The sequence below is a fragment of the Quercus lobata genome, chromosome 11 (assembly GCF_001633185.2).
Source record: "Quercus lobata isolate SW786 chromosome 11, ValleyOak3.0 Primary Assembly, whole genome shotgun sequence".
Classification (NCBI taxonomy): domain Eukaryota; kingdom Viridiplantae; phylum Streptophyta; class Magnoliopsida; order Fagales; family Fagaceae; genus Quercus; species Quercus lobata.
The window spans coordinates 20,372,260-20,379,546 of record NC_044914.1 but is presented as its reverse complement, the minus strand read 5'-3'; positions in this window follow the sequence as shown (position 1 = coordinate 20,379,546).

Below are 7,287 nucleotides of genomic sequence, written 5' to 3'. Positions count from 1 at the left end.
GTTGCATAAGTGCACAATTCCACAAGTGTGAAGAAAAGTGTGACTAGAAACCTAGTTTGCCCTAGTTCTTCTTTCTCTTGAAAAAGCTGCTGTGTTTGTACACCTTAGGGTTTTGTGACCAAGTAGTTTCGTGATTTTCATTGTGTGATGAACTGAAGAACTTTGCAGCCAGCATATTTCTCAAGTTGGTAATTAAGTTACGTACTAGGATCCGCGCATCTATTGGTTAGTCACGTACTAGGAGCCGTGCATTGAAAAGGAGAGATTGTCATTACAGAATAAGTCCAATTGGGTATTGGGATAAGGATTCAATTGTAGGTTGGTATAAGGTACTAGGATTATTTTACTTGTAACCGCTTGTTTTGATATTAGTGGATTCTCCGGAGTAGTGACCTTAAAATCACTCAGTGGGATTTTTGCCGTTTAGGTTTTCCCCATTCGTAAACCAATCACCGTGTCAATTTATTTTCCACTGTATACTTAGTTTAATTAGTGATTTGTTTGTGCTACCATGCATATTATATGTTAATTTGATTAACTAATCAACTTGGCTAATTAATTAATTAATCTATCACAAGGAGTATTGAGAGAACATAGTCATACAAGTACATAACACATGTCCATCACGTGCCATACTTAGATTTGAAATCTAACCGTTGGATTCGAATAGTGTAATGAAAGGTTAATTTTAGTATATTATGGTCACAATCAAATGGTTGAATTTAGAGAAAGGCACGATCAAAGTTTAGTTAAAGTTGGTCAAATCCGGTCAAACTTAATAGATGGTGCCAAACCACTAGACTTGGTGAAATTCATATTCAAATCTTGATCATTGGGATTGAAGTGTATGGTGACATATTGGTGTTGGTGAAATTTGAGAACAATTGCATGGTCAGATTGAGTGAACATAGCCATACAGGTACACAACACATTTCCATCACGCGCCATCCTTAGATTTGAAATCTAACCGTTGGATTCAAAGAGTGTAATGTGTTAGGACATATGTAGAACTTGTTAGAACATATTTCATATAGAAATGACTAATCTTTTGACAAAACGCACTTTACTTGTAATTTGGTATATCTAGGATGTGTTTAATACTTCAAGGAACAAGAGTTCAAGTCTAGTATTAAAGCCATGCAAATCTGTCCAAGAATTAAGTGAATAAGTGTTGTTCATTAAAACTCGACAGGTATCTTGATAGATGTATCTATCGAAATTTAATATGTGATTCTCAACAGCTCTCAATAGAAGCTGTATCTATCGAGAATTAGCATAGGACATTTTTGTTAGGGGGAGTGATTTTGTTTATGAGGGATGTAGTGAGGACTTTTGTATTTTTTCTTTTCTTTCTCTTTTAGATACATTATTATTGTACATCGGTGTTGTGACCACTTAGTGATAGCAAACATTGTATTTCTCTTTGATATATATATATATATATATTTGATGATGTTGTTATCACATTTTCACCTATCTCTCCATGTGTTGTTTCTTTTCTCTCTTTATACACAAGTTTCTTATTATGTATGCAATCTTTTATTTCCATTTCACACTAAGATGCCATGATGAGTTTTATTTAAAGTTTTTCAAAAATACAGGTTGTCAAAGTCTACTTGCCATAAACTCTCTTCTTGCAAAAATTTTCAAGAGTTTGTGTTAGGATAGATATTATTGTATTCAACAAGTGAGTATGAGTTGAGTAATTTATGACTTCTCTCATATGTTCATTTGTTTGTTGTGTTTTTGTCATAGATTGCCAAAGGAGGAGATTGTTAGGACATATGTGTTTCACATGTTAGGAACATATGTCACTATTTTATGTAATTGGCTAATCCTTTGACAAAACGCACTTTACTTGTATTTTGGGTAGATCTAGGATGTGTTTAATGCTTTAAGAAATAAGGTTTCAAGTTCAAGTGTTAAAATCATGCAAGTCTGTCCAAGAATCAAGTGTGAAAGTGCTACTCATTAAAACTCGACAGCTAACATCTATCGAGGCTTAGAGAGCTGTTTGAATCTCGTGGCTCGATAGCTTCTCGACAAATAGGTATCTATCGAGGTTTATAAAGTTCAGTTTTTCAGGACTTTTTTTCATCCAATCCATGAAAGTATGTTTGGGCTTTCTTTTCTCACAACCCTAAACATATATAAGGATTAATCTAAGGGCCGTAAAAGGTGACACAAATTGCATAAGAGCAAATTTCCCAAGAGTGAAGAAGAGTATGATCAGAAACCTAATTTGCCCTAGTTCTTGAAGAAGCTGCTGTGTTTGTACACCATGGGGTTTTGTGACCAAGCAACTTCACAATCTTCATTGTTTGGATGAACTGAAGAACTTTGCAGCCAACATCCTTCTCTAGTTGGTGATTGAAGTTGTGTACTGGGATTTACGCAATTGGTTAGTCACATACTGGGAGTCGTGCATTGAAAATGAGAGATTGTCACTACAGAACAAGTCTAATTGGGTATTGGGTTAAGGGTTCAACTGTAGGTTAGTATAAGATACTAGGATTCCTTTACTTATAATTGCTTGTTTTGATAATAGTGGATTCTCAGGAGTAGTGACCTTAAAATCACCAGGTGGGATTTTTGCCGTGTAGGTTTTCCCCTTTCGTAAACAAATCACCGTGTCAATTTATTTTCCACTACATACTTTAGTTAATTGGTGATTTGTTTGTGCTGCCACGTACAATTGCATGCTAATTTGATTAATTAATAAACTTGGCTAATTAATCAATTAATTCATCACAAGGGGTCAATTCATTTTTTGGCCTATAACCCACCACTTTTTGAGAGTGAAAAGTTTCCCCTCCATTATATTTTGGTAGATATATTTGTGACGACATGTTGTGTCGTTGCTAAAAGGTGATTATTAGAGATGAAAAATTATATCGTCGCTAATAGCCTTCTAATAACGACTACCAATGTGTCATCGCTGATAAATAAAGCATATTTATAATATATTTACTATATTTTTTCCACATATCTGTGATGAAACACAAGGTCATCACTAAAGATGATTATTAGCGACGATGGATATCGTTGTTAAAATAAATCTTATTTTAGCGACATAAATGTCGTCACTACAAAATTTATTGTCGTTGTTAAAGTTTCCCTCCATTTTCCAAAAGTAAATAAAATTCCCTCCACGGCGTTAGCGATGACTTACTAGCAACTACCTTAGTGTCGTTGCTACTATACACTTATTAGCGATAACCATATATTATCGTCACTAATGTGTACCTAATAGTGACAACTTTTTGGTCGTCGCTAAAACATTGGTTGTAAAAGACCAAAATTCTTGTATTGTATCTAGTTTTGTTTTTTTTTTTATTTTTTTTTTGTCTGTCTAACAGAAAAATTGTCAATGTTTTTTAATGACATGATAGCATGTTTATAATAAAAAAATGATACATTAGCAATCTATGAATGGACCTGTATATTCTGTGTTCGTCTACTTCTAAGTTGATTGTTCTTACATTGTTCAACTCAAAATTGGAAAGAAAACCATATTAAAAATAAATTAAAAAAAAAAAAAACTATTAGGCCATTCATAAATTTATTTTTGCTCGACATTTTATTTTTTTTAATTTTTTTATAATATGATTGATAGGCCACAAACTAAATGACCCATTGTGATAAAAATTAATTAATTAATTAGCCAAATTATTAATTAATCAATTTATCATACAAAGCGTGGTAGCACAAACAAATCACCAATAAACTAAATACGCAACAGAAAATAAAAGACACAGTGATTTGTTTACGAATGGCAAAAACCCCACCGGGTGATTTTCAGGTCACCACTCCCGAAACTCCACTATTATCACAACAAGCGGTTACAAGCAAAGAAATCCAAGTACTTTACCAACTTACAGTTGAACCTTTACCCCAATACCTAATTGGACTTGTTCTGTAGTGACAGTTCCCCTTTCAGATGCACGGCTCCCAGTACGTGACTAACCAATTGCGCGGATTCCAGTACGCGACTTCAATCACCAACTAAGAAGGTTGTTGGTTGCAAAGTTCTTCAGTTCATCCACACGATGAAGATCAAGAAGATGCTTGGTCACAAAATCCTACGGTGCACATACACTGCAACTTCTTCAAGAGAAAGAGATGAACTAGGATAAGAACTTCATCTCAGGTCACAATTTGCTTGAACAGAGTTTGCTCAAAGCTAGTGCAACTTGTGAACACATTGACAGCCCTTAAACTGATCCTTTTATATGTCTAGGTTTAGGAGAAAAGAAAGCCCAAACACACATTCACGGATCTCAAGAAAATCAGATTGAAATTCTGAAAATCTTAAACCTCGACAGATGGCAGGTGTCGAGCACACCGAATGAAGAACAGCTTCCTTAAGCTCGATAGATGCAGCTGTCGAGCCAGCTGTCGAGCTTTTATAATTTTGCACTCTGAACTTGTTTTCTTGAACAGACTTGAAAGCTTCAATACTTGATCTTGAAACAAGGTTTCTTGAAGTATTTAAAACATCCTAAATCTACCCAAATGCAAGTAAAGTGCATTTTATCAAATGATAAGCCAATTACATAAAATCATGACATATGTTATTACAAGTGAAACACATATGTCCTAACAATCTCCCCCTTTGGTAATCCGTGACAAAACCACAACAAACAAATTAACATATGAGAGAAGTCATAAATCACTTAACTCATATTCACTTGTTGAATACAATAAAATCTATCATAACACAAACTCTTGAAAAACTTTGCAAGAAGAGAGTTTATGGCAAGTAGACTTTGACAACCTGTATTTCTTAAACACTTTAAACAAAACTCATCAAGGCATCTTTGTGTGAAACAAAAATAATAGATTGCATACAAGTTTAAGAAACATGTGTATAAAGAGAGAAAAGAAAATAGCACATGAAGGGGTAGGTGAAAGAAAAACATACATCAATATAAATAAAGAGATAAGTACAATGTATGTCTAGAAATGGTCACAAGACCTCATGTACAAGAGTAATGTATCTAAAAAGAAAGAAAAGAAAAGATACATACTATCCTCACTACATCCCTAAAAAATGTATCAATACTCCCCCTTACAAAATGATCCTATACTAACTCTCCTCCTAAGATAGACTACTCTCATACCCCAAAACTACTCTCCCTTTTTGTCATGAATGACAAAGGGTAAGAGTGTCAAGTAGATATCTCATCGGCAGAGCTAGCATCTCCATCATCATCATCTGAAGCATCATCGTCATCACCATCATCATCATCCTCATCCTCAGAAGCAGAAGCCACGGGAGAAGGTAGTGAAGGAGTAGCCTTAAGAGCAAAGCCACCCATAGACGCCTATCGTCGTGCAATACGACCGACATGAACGTTCACCTGATACAACTCCGTAGAGAGTGTATCGAGGCGAGCATCCATGCGCTGCAGCTACGCTATGATATCTCCTAGAGACACATCGCTCGAAGAGGAAGGAGGAGCCGATGTGGATGGAGCCAAACGGGATGGAGCAGAACGGGAGGAAGGAGCTGCTGAATCTGACTGCCGCGACCGAAGTTGGGCCTCGCTATGTTTAATGGTAGCGTAATCTATGGCACACATGACGGTAAAATGGTTGGATGAGGGAAAAGGAACAGAAAAATGGCGTAGGATCCTCGTGATAGCGGAAGGAAAGATGAGCTTATCACGGGTCGCCGAATCTAAATGAACATCTATAATAGAAAGAATGAAATGAGAAGGGAAGTCTATGGTAAGATGCTCAAGAAGAGACAACAAAAACTGAGCACGAGGCTCTGTGATGGAGTTATAGTGAGAGAGGTGATGCAAAACAAAAGTCATCACCATGTTCATGAATCTAGGACCTTTAGCAAAAGGTTGACATGGTGTAAAAAGACGCTCACCCCAAGAAGTAGGGCGCTCACAGAAAGCAGACATGAGCTCATCCCTAGACACAGTCTTTAGACGCTCACAACCAGGATAGTCAGGAAACTCTATCCTAGGAACTCGAAGCACATCCGCAACTAACTGCGGTGTGATAGGAATGTGCATACCTCGAACGCTAATGAAGAAAAGAGGTACTGACCGATCAATCTCGTCCATGTTGGAGTAGAACTCCTGGATAAGCACGAGAGGACAGGTGACCGGGATGTCACACAATGACTCCCATCCCCTACTGTGAATGATAGGGGAAGGTCGGTGTCTGCAAAATCTGTCAAGATGACTTGGCGGTCCGAATGAATGCCTCGTCTAGAAAAGTTCTCCGAAAATGCCTTAAAGGCATCATCATCACGGAACCGGATATGAGATAAGGTAGGATCAGACGAAGAAGAAGCACCGGAACGAAGAGGATTCCGAGCTGGAGTGGATTTACGCTTAGGTGCCATAGACATGACTAACGTAAACAACAGAGAGGGAGAGAAAGAAAGACAATCAGAAAAGTTCCAAACATTTTCAAATATATCAAATATATTGAAAAGAAGTACGTATGCATGGAAAATGCATGAACATGTGACATGCAAAAGAAATTGCATCATGGGCTCAGCCCAATCCAAACCTATCAGCACACAAACATATAGCACACATCTAAATGCATGGCAAGACCATTATAATGCTAATGTGGTGCAATGTATGAGGTTTTAAACACATTTAAGTGAAAACCCAACCCAAAATTTCAATGAAATCTCATGAATTTTGAAAAACTCCAAACATTTCCAAAAACCCCAAATCCTAGGTTTCAAAACATGAAATGCATGAATGAGAAATGATTAGAAGCTTACCAAGTGAAGAAAAACTTGAAAAACCTTGGAAAATCCTTGAGAACCAAGATAGGAGTGAGACTGGAGTGTTTTTGGGAGAGAAACAGAGAAGTATCGAGAGAGAGATCGATGGAAATGAGATCTGGATCGTGCAGGGGCTTTATATAGGAAAGCCAGTAAATCTCGACAGATGCAGGTATCGATAGGTATCGAGGGATTTGTCGAGGAGGTGTCGAGAAAATACTCTTCGACAGCTGAGGTGTCGAGAAGGTATCGAGGATCGTTACACCAGAATTTAGAACAGAAGCTCGATCGATCCACCAGGTATCGAGAAGCTATCGAGCATACAGACCCAATCTCGATAGATCCACCAGGTATCGAGGTGCAGGCGAGATTGCGATAAGAAAAAGCTTAAGGAAGCTCGACAGATAGCCAGCTATCGAGGAGGTATCGAGGAGATGTCGAGCCAGCTTTTAAAAACAGTTTTTTGAGATGTGAAAAACATAAACATGGATGCAATCCAACATGCAACTCAACCAATGATCCAA